Here is a 14,253-nt window from a genome sequence, read left to right as displayed (position 1 = left end):
ACTCCATCTCTTTCTCTCTGATTTCCCAGGTTATAGATCAGAGGGGCAGGTACGTGATTTTGGTATGCGTGGTGAACAACATTAAGTACACAATAGTGAATGTATACGTTACTAATGAACACCAGATGTCCTTCCTACACAAAGTTATCAGAAGGGACCACAAGGTCAAACAAGGTAAATTGATTATATGCGGAGATCTCCATTCCATTGTTGACCCTTCTCTTGATACGACTAATCCCTCCAGACACTCCCCTACGGGCCTAGCAGCATTTTTAGACTCCGAAGGCCTAATAGATGTCTGGCGGGCTCAGCATGGTCAAGAGAGGGACTATACCTTTTCCTCCCCTTCCCATTCATCATACTTCCGAATAGATATGTTCAATGGTCAGATCACGCCCCTATACTTTTGCAGATAGCAGAAAAATTCCAATCCACTCTTCCTCCCATCTGGAGAAAAAATACGTACCTCCTCTCTCACCCTAAACATAAGCGCGAGATCACACAAGCATTTGCAATGAGCAGGACACTGGGTCAGTGGGGTTGCTATGCAGTGGGTCAGTTTATATGTGTATAAGTTTGTGACGCCAATTGCAGCTTGTGCAGGTACTATAGCAGGGCCCTTTAAGATGTTACAGCTCATATACCAGGTGAGGAATGCCAGAGGGGGATAATGTCTCAGTGTAGTGTCAACAGTGTCTTCTACCTTGGTACGGCTGGACTCCTGAATCCTGGCTCACTTGCAATAAAATTGAGTGTTGTTAATAGGAGTTCTGATGGAATAATTGAGATCCAAACGGGTAATGAAGTCCAACTTGTCTTTACTGAATGTCAGCTTTATATCCATACAAGGTACAGCAATAGTCTTGGGTCCCAGCAGGTATTGGCAATATATGGCAGGAATTTCTATATATATTCTGCTTCTAATCATATGCCTAGTAGATCTGGCAGGTATCTATCTTCTGCTCTGTCCATAGTCTGCTTTGTTTGGGCCTGACTAGCTGAGGAGGAATTTGGCTTCTCCTGGACTTGGGATAAGTACTCACAGGACTGCTCGCAGGGTATGGTGATGTCTTCCCTGAGATCTATGGTTCTGTGGATGCTGCTTCTCTGGTCATCCAGCTGAGGTAGATGACTCAGGCTGGGAAGATGGATCCTTAACCTCAGCCGAGGTTGGATCCAGGGTTGGGATCCCTGTAACTGGGAGCTCCTACTAACACAACCTACCCTAACAGGGGTGGCTGGTACACTCGCAAGACTTCCTTCTCCTCCTCATGATACAGGACATGGGAACGTCCCACTTCTGCTCACACAGGGGAGCCTAGACTGGAATGGACTATTCCAGTCTAGATATACTAAACTATTCTATAGACTGTCTACACATTGCCGCCACCTACTGGTGTACATGGAGAATTACAGCAATTTATATAAACAGACATAGAAAATCCATAAAATGGAAAATGCAATGTAAGATTACACAGGATGATAACACAAATACACTTAACATCATGTAGCTGGGTGACAATAGTTTTAGTGACATACTTCAGGATGTTACACATTACAGGAATACTTTCAGCTGAACGCAGACTCTGTCCCTGACCCACTCACGGTGTGGCATGCCCACAAAGCTTTTGTTAGTGGTATATTAATAAAACTGAGCCATATTGGGGAGAAAAAACGGGAAAGAGACCTAGTCTCCACACTGGACAAAATTTCAGTTTTGGAAGTGAGAAATAAACGGCAAACTTCCGCAGAAACTATAAATCAATTGCGCACAGAAAGAGATAAGCTAATGAATATCCTTGATAGGGATTTTAATAAATCACTTCTGCTCTCGAAAGCTAGATATTATGCCCAAGGCAACAAGGTGGGCAAACTACTGGCCAACAAGCTTAATGAGTGAAATCCAGAATCCCCTTTCTGTTACACCCATTGTCTAAAGCTAAACTTCTCGATCCTAGAGACATAGCAGAACAATTTCATCTTTACTACCATGACTTATACATCCTTAGGGATAGCTATTTAATGCCTGCCAACTATGACTCCTTAGTCCAGGACTTTTTGGGTAAAGCTCAATTGCCCCAAGTTTCTCCCACGCAACTGGCCCTTTTAAATGCCCCAATCTCAGAGTCTGAACTGAAAAAACTGATACTATCCCTCCCTATGGGTAAATCCTCAGGCCCGGATGGATTATCGAATGAGTATTATAGACATTACTACTCCACTTTAGCTCCCTTTCTCCTATCCATGTTCCAAAATACCATGTCAGGCACCCCATTCCCATCGGACATGCTAATGACTGATTATTACTTTGCCCAAACCTGGTAAATCACCTGACACTCCCCAAAACTTTAGGCCTATTTCTCTCCTAAACTCGGATATTAAAATCTTTGCCAAGCTAATTGCCTATAGGTTAATTTCCATCCTCCCGCACTTGATACGGGAAGATCAATCTGGTTTTGTGAAGGGCAGACAGGCCTCTGACAACACCAAACGCTTGTTCGACCTTTTCAATGTGGCCGAAATTAGAAACATTCCTATGGTAGCAGTCACGCTAGACGCTGAGAAGGCGTTTGATCGTCTCAGCCTTCTCCGACCTGGAGCAATGGGCTTTGTTGGTCCCACCATCCATACAATAAAGGCCTATACTCTGAACCAACCGCTAAAATATTTGTTAATGGGGTATTGTTTGACAGCTTTCAAATCACAAATGGCTCCCGACAAGGATGCCCCTTATCCCCTTTGATATTTATCCTGGCTTTGGAACCCTTAGCCCAGCACATTCGCCTTTCCACCGACATAGAAGGTATAAAAATAGGACCCACTTCACATATCATTTCTCTATATGCTGATGACAATATCCTGTCACTAATCCTACCCACTCATTACATCATGTATTCTCCATTATCTTTTTTTTGGCTCTCTCCCATTACAAAATGAATAACTCAAAATCACAAGCTCTTCCTAAAAAATATGTTTCCACTAGACTGGCAATCTACCCTATCTTCCATACTTGGGAATCAAACATGCATATCCTTGTTCACACGCGTACCAGCTCAACTATGTGCCCCTTCTCATCACTATGTCGAAAGATTTAGCAAATTTCAATATGCAGGAAGTCTCCTGGGTTGGCAGAGTCGCCTCATTCCAGATGATGACATTACCTAAATTAATATACATCTTTCGTACCCCCTACTGTAAATTATAAGACTATTAAAAAGACAGGGAGGTTTGGTCTGGGCTGGTAGATGATAGAAACTTAGCTGCCGCACAACCTCTTTTTGAAGAATAAGTAAAAAAAAAAAGTTTTCTGATAGTCTGCATCAGCTGCAGAATACATATGTATAAGACACACGGCAGCTGCTGGCGAACTTAAGTCTCATTCACAAATATATTCTGTGTAAGAATATACTGTGGTTCCTGCCACAGTTTATCACTTTGAATTCTGTGGACCTGCTCGGAATAGTACTGAACCCTATGTAGACACCCACCGCGCCTTCAGTGGATTTGTCTGAACACTGAACCAAGAAGGGACAATTGGAGGTGGACATTCCCAGAATTTGGCGCGGAATCGGAATAAAAATTCCAGCCGCAAAAGATGCTATATGAATGGGCCCTTAGACTATACAGTCTAGTAATCTTTGTTTATTAGGCTGCAGCGATGACATCTTCATATACAGTAATGCGCCGAATACTGCTAAGGCCAGTAATTGGCTGAAGCAATGTCTGGTGGTTGTATACAGACACATCATTGCTGCTGCCAAGACGATGATTTCTCGGCTGTAGCAGCAGGGATGATTGGAAGCGACCGGGGATAAAATCGGTAAATATACATTCTTTCATTATTTTATTACAATTGCTGGCTGTTGGGACTTTTTAAGGAAGGACAACCCCTTTGAATCCAGCAGTGTTTCAGCCATAGTGATGTAACTTAACATAACCATGGAGGCACGGGACATTTTTAAAATCCAGGCCAATCGCTTTTTTGATTGTGGAAAATGACATAAGCAAAGTGAAAATATGAAAACTCTATGTAGTATAGTAGTGCAATTTGGCAGATTAAAATCCACCACCAAATTAAAACCAATTCTTTCCCAAGAATAGTTCCCAAGTGAAACTGCAATGAAACTATGACCCCATTATAAGGCCTTATTCTCACACGTGTCTGTTTTGCATTCGCAAAGATCTGAGTTCATGAAATGTTTTTTTGCATTTGGTAAAAAAAAATAAAAAATTAATTGTCTATGCAATGGGTCAATAAAAAATGGACAACACAGATGGCATCCATGTACTGTTTATAGGGACATTGGAGGATATTTAATCTTTTATGGCACTATTATAACGTAATAAAATAGCAAATTATGCCACACTCCATATTTGTGACTTTGTCAAATTTTCTAAGTGGCAATAAAAGGGGCAGGGATTTCTGCCCCTGCCCTCGCCAGTTCATCAATATCTGATCAGTGGGGTCTGACCGCCGGCACCCCGGTCCCGCCCATCAGCTGCTTCCTTTCATTACACTACGCGTTGTCTTCCTTGCCATGGAGGCGTAGTGTAATTACAAGTGCTTGCACCATTCAATGAATGAAGAGGAAGTATCACTCGGATGGAGCACCTCCTCCTCTTCATAAGGCAGATGCATACTTTCCTGTTCAAAAACGCATGGCTTGTATAGAACGCCACAAAAAGTACATGTACTAAAACATGGTACTTGTAAAACATGCAACTAAAGTGCAGCAAAGGCACCTCAGAAAACGTTGTTAAAATGCATGTAATATCCAGACATTTTGTGACACAAAAAAAACAGCAAACCAAAAGGAAGCTTTAATGGGTTTTTCAAGCTTTTAGATATTGACGGCCTATCCTCAGGATAGGTCATCAATATCAGATTGATGGGGGTCCAATACCCAGCACCCCCGCTGGTCAGCTGTTTGCGATAGCCGCTTGTGCTGGAGACCAAAGAGTGGACGTAGCCACAAGCAGAAGGCTCCATCAACAGTGCAGTGGCTGTCTTAGGGTACTGCAGCTTAGCTCCTATCCAAGTGAATGGTAGCTGAGTTACAGTATGCTGGCACAGTCACTATTGGACGGAGCCTTCTACTTCTGGCTCCATCCATTGCTGTGTTTACGGCACCAGTATTGCACCCACATCAATCAAAAGCAGGAATACCCCTTTAAGGAGACTTTATTTTCATGCACACTAGTTAAGCTCATGTCTGTGAACTGGCTTCTGTCGTATTTGCACAGTTGCTGTGTGTAAAATTGGGAACAGAGCTATGTAAATAATACTAACATGTAATCTTGAGATAAAAAAAAATCTTTGTCACTCTTTGCCATTATATTTAGATTAATATTTTTGGAGATTCACATTTTTTTTTTACTTGTGCCAACCTGCATACTGGGACATAAAGCCTCATGCCCACACTTGTAATACAGCAACATGATACTATTAGGCTATGTTCACAACGCATTCGAGACTTTCATCAATATTTTATTACGTATATATATGTGCTAGTGTATACTGTAGGCAACAGTAGCTTATGTCACCTACACAGGATGCCATTGTTAAAACAAAACAAAAAAAACACAAAAAAGGAGCTAAGCGCACTGAACTGAACATGGAGAATTCTGCATGGAACTATTTAGGCTATTTTCACACTTGCATTTTTGCCTGATCCGGCAGGGATCAGCAAAATTGCTTCCTTTAGGCCTCTTACACACAGCCGTAGTGCTCCCATGGCCGTATTGCGGGCCAGCCACATACGGAGGTTCCGCAATACACGGTGCACTGGCCGTGTGCATTCCGCATCATGGATGCAGACCCATTCACTTGAATGGGTCCGCAAATCCAGAGATGCGGTGCGGAACGGAAGCACGGAACAGATCCCCACGGAAGCACTACAATGTTCTTCTGTGGGGTTCCGATCCATGCTTCCGCTCCGCAAAAAAATAGAACTTGTTCTATCTTTTTGTGGAATGGACGGATCACTGAGCCATTCAAGTTGAATGGGTCTGGATCCGTCCCAGCTGCCGCATGGACATTGCCCGTGCATTGGGGACCACAAATTGCATTCCCCAATGCACAGAACAGAACCAATACTTTTGCGTGAAAGAGGCCTTACTGATAATACAACCGTCTGCATCCATTATGAACGGGTCCGGTTGTATTATCTTTAAAGTAGCAAGAACGGATCAGTCATGCACTCCATTGAAAGTCTATTGTGTTAGAGAAAACAGATCCGTCCCCATTGACTTGCATTGTGGGTCATGCTGGATCCATTTTGCTTTACATCCCATGACGGAAAGAAAACCACAGCTTGCTGCGGTTTGCTGTCCTGTATGGGAACGCAACAAACCAAACGGAGCGGAATGTATTTTGGAGCATTCCGTTCTGTTCGGTTACGTTTTGTCCCCATTGACAATGAATAGGGACAAAACGGAAGAATTTTTCTCTGGTCATTGAGATCTATGACTGATCTCAATTCCGGAAAATAAAACCGCTAGTGTGAAAGTAGCCTTAATTGAGGACTCTCTCAGACCTGATTTTTATGTAGGACATTCTCCTACTGTTATGAGCCCAATTATTTTGAGGGTACTGCATTCATTGTCTCTACGGGCAAGACCCACTATTTTTTTATGTACTGTTTACATACTGTATGTTTCCACTTCTGAAAATATCCAATATCCTGTTTCCTGCTAATTGAATGTCAGTAGTATTTTGCTTAGATTTAGTTCAAGTAGAAAAGAGTAAAGGAGTTATCTACCCTTTCAGATCAGAGCTGCTTTAGTGATCTGGCTACCAACACCACTGGAAAATTAGCCAAAAATGCAGTATTGCATGACAGCCATTCGAACGATTGTTCATCCATGTAATGATACATGGACGGCTCAAGATCGGCATGTAAGGGCCTCTTACATTGGTTGAGGATTGGGACTATTATAGTGAGATAATTTGGGAGATTGCTCTGGCACCAAAAATATTCCTTTGCTGGCACACATGAACCTTTGTATATGGGAATATGCTGCTATCCAACAATGGAAGTTTATGGGGATGAATGATCGTAATAATTCATCCCATACATTAGAGATGGTGCACCCTATCATTGTGCAATGATTGAGAATTCATTTCTTCATTCCTGATCACTGCCTGTGTAAAAGAGCCCGAAGATTGCTCATAGTGGGGGGGTCTTGTCTTGAGCAGGGACCCCTTCTGATATTCATAAGCCATAATAGGGCATATGGGCAGGGAGTGTCCTCAGTACACAATTGTAAAAAAAACATATAGGCGATTCTACATTGAAATACCTGGAGATTTTTTCTTGCATTTTCAGAGCTGTTTTAGTTGCGGTCGTTCCATCATTTTCTATAAAGATAACATTGCTGCTTGTTTTCCTCTATTGCTTTCAGTGGTTTTAACGCCCTGATACAGAGAGATGGCACATAACAGACCTTGTGATCATATTTGGCATCAGACAGCTGACTGATATCATCTGTGACATGACAAGGTAACATAACCCATGCCTCTCATTTATGCTGGAAAATCCTAAAAAAAATGATTTTGCCACCCAAATCTGAATCTGTTGTTGTGGAGAAAACATAAAAAATGAAAACGAGAAAGCTGTGACTGTGCCTATTACTCGGGCACAGTATGGTAGTATTGTCTGAGGGGCATTATGGCAGCATTACTCTCCATCTCCCCATTTTCAGGTGTATATTAATGGCTAGATTTGTATACAGTGGAACCATGCCACCCTCACATAGCAACAAAGGCTAGCCCAAGTACTGCAAAAGACAAGGAAAATAGTTGTATTCATAGTGAAATCTTTTCAGTGTCCCTGATCAAAGAACAGTCACCCGGGCCTTATGTCACTACCTACTGGAGGAATTAATTCAGCACAATCAGCTATTCTAACAAAATAGAAGATTATGATAGCCTCATAGATACAAAAATAGGGATCTATTTTGCACACTTATTTCTTTACAGTTGTCTGGACAGCTATACATAATAAGCTAATTTCAATGTGGATTTCTTAGGGTAAGGCATCATGCACACCACACAGCCTTACTATTGTATGAAGCCCGATTTTGCATTATCTGCTATTGCGCCCAATAATAAAGGGAATAGTCTATTACATTTTTGCATTATTCATTGATTAAGAACAATTGACAATTTAAAGTGTAACTGCAGTTTTATTTTTACATTACACAAGTAAAAATTAAAACGGCAGTTACACTTTTTAAGAAAAGCAATTTACTAATAAATGTGCTTTATAAAATAAGGTGTTAGTACTAACAAAAACATGTATAATATTGCCACCTGCTGGTCAAAGCTGTGAAGAACAGCCTAAAATGGATAACCTTTGATGACTTGGATTAGGTCTGTTGTTTGTAGCATATTCAAAATAGAACAAAATCAGACATTTTCTTTAGTTTAAAAGCAGGATCTCTCAGCAGTTCTGACATGTCTCTCCACACATTTCCAAGAGGAGTAACAGAGGAACAGCACAATGGACCACATTTGATAATCCCCTCCATTCCCCCACTTGTGTTAATAAAAAATAAAAAAAGAACTCACTTCCTCCATTTAATCGCGCCGTGGTGAACACTTGCCGCTCACTGGAAGCTCAGGACAAAACTTGCGCTCCAGCATCATGATGTCTCGCAGGTCCTGAGCTTCCAGTGAGGCGCTAATGGGGGCATTATTAATTCTTGGGGGCACTAATTGGGACACTAATATTAGGGCACTAATGGGGGCATTATTTTTCTGGGGGGCGTTAATGGGGGCATTAATATTACTGGGGGGGCACTAATGGGGACATTATTAATTCTGGGGTGGACTAATGGAGGCATTACTATTACTGGGGGCACTAATGGTGGCATTAATATTACTGGGGGGCATTAATGGGCGCATTATTAATACTGGGAGCCACATTATGACATAGCGGCTTGCCAGTAATGATTGGACAGTATCTAAGTGTGAAAATAGCCTGGGACGGATCCGTCCAGACTTTCAATGTAAAGTCAATGGGGGACGGATCCGCTTGAAGATTGAGCCACATTGTGGCATCTTCAAACGGATCCGTCCCCATTGACTTACATTGTAAGTCTGGACGGATCCGCACGCCTCCGCACGGCCAGGCGGACACCCGAACGCTGCAAGCAGCGTTCAGCTGTCCGCCTGTCCGTGCGGAGGCGAGCGGAGCGGAGGCTGAACGCCGCCAGACTGATGCAGTCTGAGCGGATCCGCCTCCATTCAGACTGCATCAGGGCTGGACGGCTGCGTTCGGGTCCGCTCGTGAGCTCCTTCAAACGGAGCTCACGAACGGAAACCCGAACGCTAGTGTGAAAGCAGCCTAAGACTGTGTAGGGACACACCCTACTGACAGTATTACCCAGTAATCAGTTTATAAATTTTATACCTTTCCAAGAGGAGTAACAGAGGAACAGCACAATGGACCACATTTGATAATCCCCTCCATTCCCCCCACTTGTGTTAAGAAAAATAAATAAATAATAACTCACTTCCTCCATTTAATCGCGCCGCGGTGAACACTTGCCGCTCACTGGAAGCTCAGGACAAAACCTGCGCTCCAGCATCATGATGTCTCGCAGGTCCTGAGCTTCCAGTGAGCAGCAAGTGTTCACATCAAATGGATGAGGTGAGTTCTTTTATTTATTTATTTTTTGCACAAGCAGAGAAGGGGGCATTATTAATTTTGCGGGGCACTAATGTGGGCATTAATTACTGGGGGGACATTAATAATTCTGGGGGCACTAATGGAGGCATTACTATTACTGGGGGGCACAATTAATTCGGGGGACACTTAATTCTGGGGGCACTAATAGGGGCATTATTAATTCTGGGGGGCACTAATGGGGAGATTACTATTACTGGAGGGCACTAATAGGGGGAATCTTAATTCTGGGGGGCGCTAATAGGTGCATTATTAATTTTGGGGGCATTAATATTACTGGGGGGCACTAATTGGGGCATTACTATTACTGGGAGAACTAATGGAGTCATTATTAATTCTGGGGGGCACTAATTTGGGCATTAATATTACTGAGGGGCACTAATGTGGGCATTACTATTACTGGGGGCACAAGTATTTCTTGGGGGTACTGATAGGGACATTACTATTACAGGGGGCACTAATGGGGTCATTAATATTACTGGGGGCTCTAATGCGGTCAGTATTAATTCTGGGTGGCACTAATAGTGGCATTATTAACTTTGGGGGGCACTAATGGGTGCATTACTATTACTGCGGGCACTATTAATTCTGGGAGGCGCTAATGGGGGCATTATTAATTCTTGGGGGCACTAATTGGGACACTAATATTAGGGCACTAATGGGGGCATTATTTTTCTGGGGGGCGTTAATGGGGGCATTAATATTACTGGGGAGCACTAATGGGGACATTATTAATTCTGGGGTGGACTAATTGAGGCATTACTATTACTGGGAGCACTAATGGTGGCATTAATATTACTGGGGGACATTAATGGGCGCATTAATAATACTGGGAGCCACATTATGACATAGAAACTTAACACCCCGTGTTGAGCCACACACCCACAATAACTTGGCCAGTATTTTGTGTTAGGAAAAGTGGCAACCCTAGGTGAAGGTCACTCACAATGATTATCGTCCACAACCGCACTTGTAGCATAAAAAAGTGCTTTTACTGATTCATGACCATATACAAAAACAGGACATAAAGATATTCCATAATCCCCAAAACAAAATGCAGACTTAATAATACACAAGGATCTTGATAAGGGGGGTTGGGTGGCCGAATTATCAGGGCAATCGATACGTCCCAGGGCAAGATAGATCCTCCCTAAACTTCCATTGGGGGAGATTTATCAAACTGGTGTGAAGTAGAACTGGCTTAGTTGCCCATAGCAACCAATCAGATTCCACCTTTGGAAAATGAAAGGTGGAATCTGATTGATTGCTATGGGCAACTAAGCCAGTTCTACTTTACACCAGTTTGATAAATTATCCCATAAGTCCTCTGGTATGAATCTGATGTTTTAAGAATACAGGAAAGGCTTTTGATACAGGTGTCGATGATTATTAGGAGCTTACAAAATGGATACCAGCTGTCCCATCAAAGGCCTCACTGGAGTGGCTCCAGTATCCCCAGTAATTAATATGTCGGTAATACGTCCAGATACTGAGAATTAATGAGATCCTCCCACAGCTTCAATTATTTATGGGTGAGTAAACCAGTAATGGGGCAATCTCATTCCTGATAGTTCAATGTAACATTATAAGGGCTCATGCACATGACCGGTCCGCAAATTGCGGATCCGTAAAACACACATACTAGCCATGTGCAATCTGAATTTTGCAGAACAGAATGTCCAGCCTTCAGCAGGGAAGTCCTATCCTTGTCCGTAATGCAGACAAGAATTGGACATGTTCTATATTTTTGCAGATGCCACAGAAAGGACATACAGATGGTGACAGCGCGCAGTGTGCTGTCCGCATATTTTGTGGCCCCATTGAAGTGAATGGGTTCACATCTCACCCGCAAAAAATGCAGATCCGATGTGGACAAAGAATACAGTTTTGTTCATGAACCCCAACAGTGATAGCCCTTTAGTATGTAGCAGCTGAGGATAATAGCCAAACACGTGACATTTGATAGATATATGGTATCCTTAGAATGGAGAGAGAGGGGAGGAAGAGGATGCCTCCCATAGTTACAGCTCTGAAGTACCCCAGATGTTAAATAGTTCAGGGCATATTCTTTTACTGCTTGGAATACTGCCTGATGGAGATGCAGATGCATGCTCAGATGTGGGGGTTGTCAAGTCCACTTGACAGGTTTCTGGAAGTTTCTAATGTGTTTTTGATGCAGCATGCCTCTCATCTCCCCTGCATTTCTTCCTACATGTGCCTTGTAAGAGATAAACTGTTTATTGTCCATAACAACCACTCACAGCACAGCTTTCATTTTACTATAGCGCTTCTCAGTCTGCCTCTATCCGCGTATTGTCAGAAAAGAAGGTCCTTTTGATTCAGAATAGTAATCTCTCTACATGTGCTGTCTAACCAATGCTACAGCATGCATTTTATGCACTTAAGTAACTAATTGCTGAGGCACTGCTTCTCACTCTGCCTCTCATCTTCTCTGCATTTTAGATTACTTCTCATTTCCCTACATGTGTGTTCTAAAAAACGTTTTACTGCCCATTGCAACCAATTTTATAGCATGCATTTTATACACTAAAGTAACTAATTGCTGAGGCACTGCTTCTCACTCTGCTTCTCATCTCCCTACATGTGCTGTCTAAAAGAGTTTGTTGCCCATAGTAACCAGTTACAGTGCAGCTTTTATTTTTTTACTACACCCCTTCGTACAATACTGTAGTCCTGTGTTTACCAACCTGTGGCTCTCCAGCTGTTGCAAAACTACAACTCCCATCATGCCTTGAAGGCTAGGTTCGACCAGCAATGCACTTATGTGTATAGGGGCTTTAAAGGGGTATTCCCATCTCAGACATTGTGGGCATATCGCTAGGATATGCCCCAAAAGTCTGATAGGCATGAGTCCCACCTCTGGGACCCGCACCTATACTTAGAATGGAGCCCACAAAGTGCTAGAGGGTGCACCGCACATACCCGGCCGCCCTCCATTCATTCCTATGGGAGCACCGAAAAAGGCCGAGTGACATACTTGCCTATTTTCAGAAGTCCCCAAACCATCGCTGACTGAAAACTTCATGCAACCTTATGTGCCCCTCCACTCTTTCTCCAGACTCTGGGACCTTGAAATGCAAAATTTACTTTCATCTTTCAATAGGACTTTGGACCACTGAGCAACAGCCCAGCTTTTATTTTACTACTCTGCTTCTTACAATACTGTAGACCTGTGTTTACCAACCTGTTGCTCTGCAGCTGTTGCAAAACTACAACCACTATGTATCCAGGAAATGTATAGCATAATTGGGCACTATATGTATTTTCATCCCTATATATTAATCACTATATGCATTTATAATTTTTTTTTTCAAGTTAAACATAATAAAAACCATATAAATTTGGTATCTCCATAATCATACTGACCCACAGAATAAAGTTACCGCCATTTTTACCACACAGTAAATGCTGAAAAACTGCATTTCTTTCCCATTTCCACCTCACAAATAATGTTGTATCTGCTTCTCAACATATTACCGTATATGGAACATTAAATAGATCCATTAAAAATGCAATTCATCCATTCTTCCTTGCAAAAGGCTTCCAGCTCTGTGAGATTCCTGGGCCGTCTTGCATGCACTAATCTTTTGAGGTCTATTCACAGATTTAGACTGAGGGCCATGGTAAAACCTTCAGCTTGTGCCTTTTGAGGTAGTCTATTGTGTCTAGGATAATTATCCATTTGTATAAGCCAACCTCTGCGCCAGCTTTTTTACAGTTGGTGGTAGGTTTGCTTCCAGAAATTGACAAAATTTAATTGAATCCATTCTTCCCATCATACATGAAATGTTCCCAAAGCCATTGGCTGCAACACAAACCCAAAAAGTGTCATTGCTCCACCCCATGCTTAATGGTTGGCGTAATGTTCTTTTCATGAAATACTATGCCTTTTTTCCCCAAACATACTTTTGCTCATTGTGGCCAGTGAGTTATTTTAACCTAATCGGTCACAGGACCTGTTTGCAAAATGCATCAGGCTTGTTTATATATGTTCTTTTGAAAACTTCTGATGCACAATTTTGTCTTGGGGATGTGTTCTGGTTCTGGTCAAGCTGCCAGGTCGGTTGATGTACTGCTCCAAATTAATTTGTTAAAGTATACTGAGAGATCAATACTGAGACAACACACAGCTGGGTTATAACAGGGTTGCCGAACAGCATACAGTATATAGTACGGAAAGGAGTGGGGGGTGTAAGGTGGCGTGTATCTTTTCTATTGACTATAAACTCTGTATTTTCTGTCACATCGATGACAAGAGGAAGTTTCCCCCCCCTCCCTCTTCCAGATTGGGGAAGCTGCTTCTTTCTTTAAAACTGCTTGCTTGAGCTGAACGGAAACCACATAATAAAACACAAAGTAAGAGTCTAGTTTATAGGCATTGGCTGAATGCCTGGCCGCCATCTTAGCCAAGTATAGTTCTCAACAAGCAAGTATCCATTTTGTCTTAATGGTCCATAACAGATGCAGGAGGTTTTTTTTCTGATGACTCTTCCATGAAAGCCATATTTGTGCAGGTGTTGCTATGCAGAACAACGTACCA

This window comes from Bufo gargarizans, chromosome 1 (genome assembly GCF_014858855.1).
Source record: "Bufo gargarizans isolate SCDJY-AF-19 chromosome 1, ASM1485885v1, whole genome shotgun sequence".
Lineage (NCBI taxonomy): Eukaryota > Metazoa > Chordata > Amphibia > Anura > Bufonidae > Bufo > Bufo gargarizans.
Note: the sequence above shows the minus strand (reverse complement) of the source record.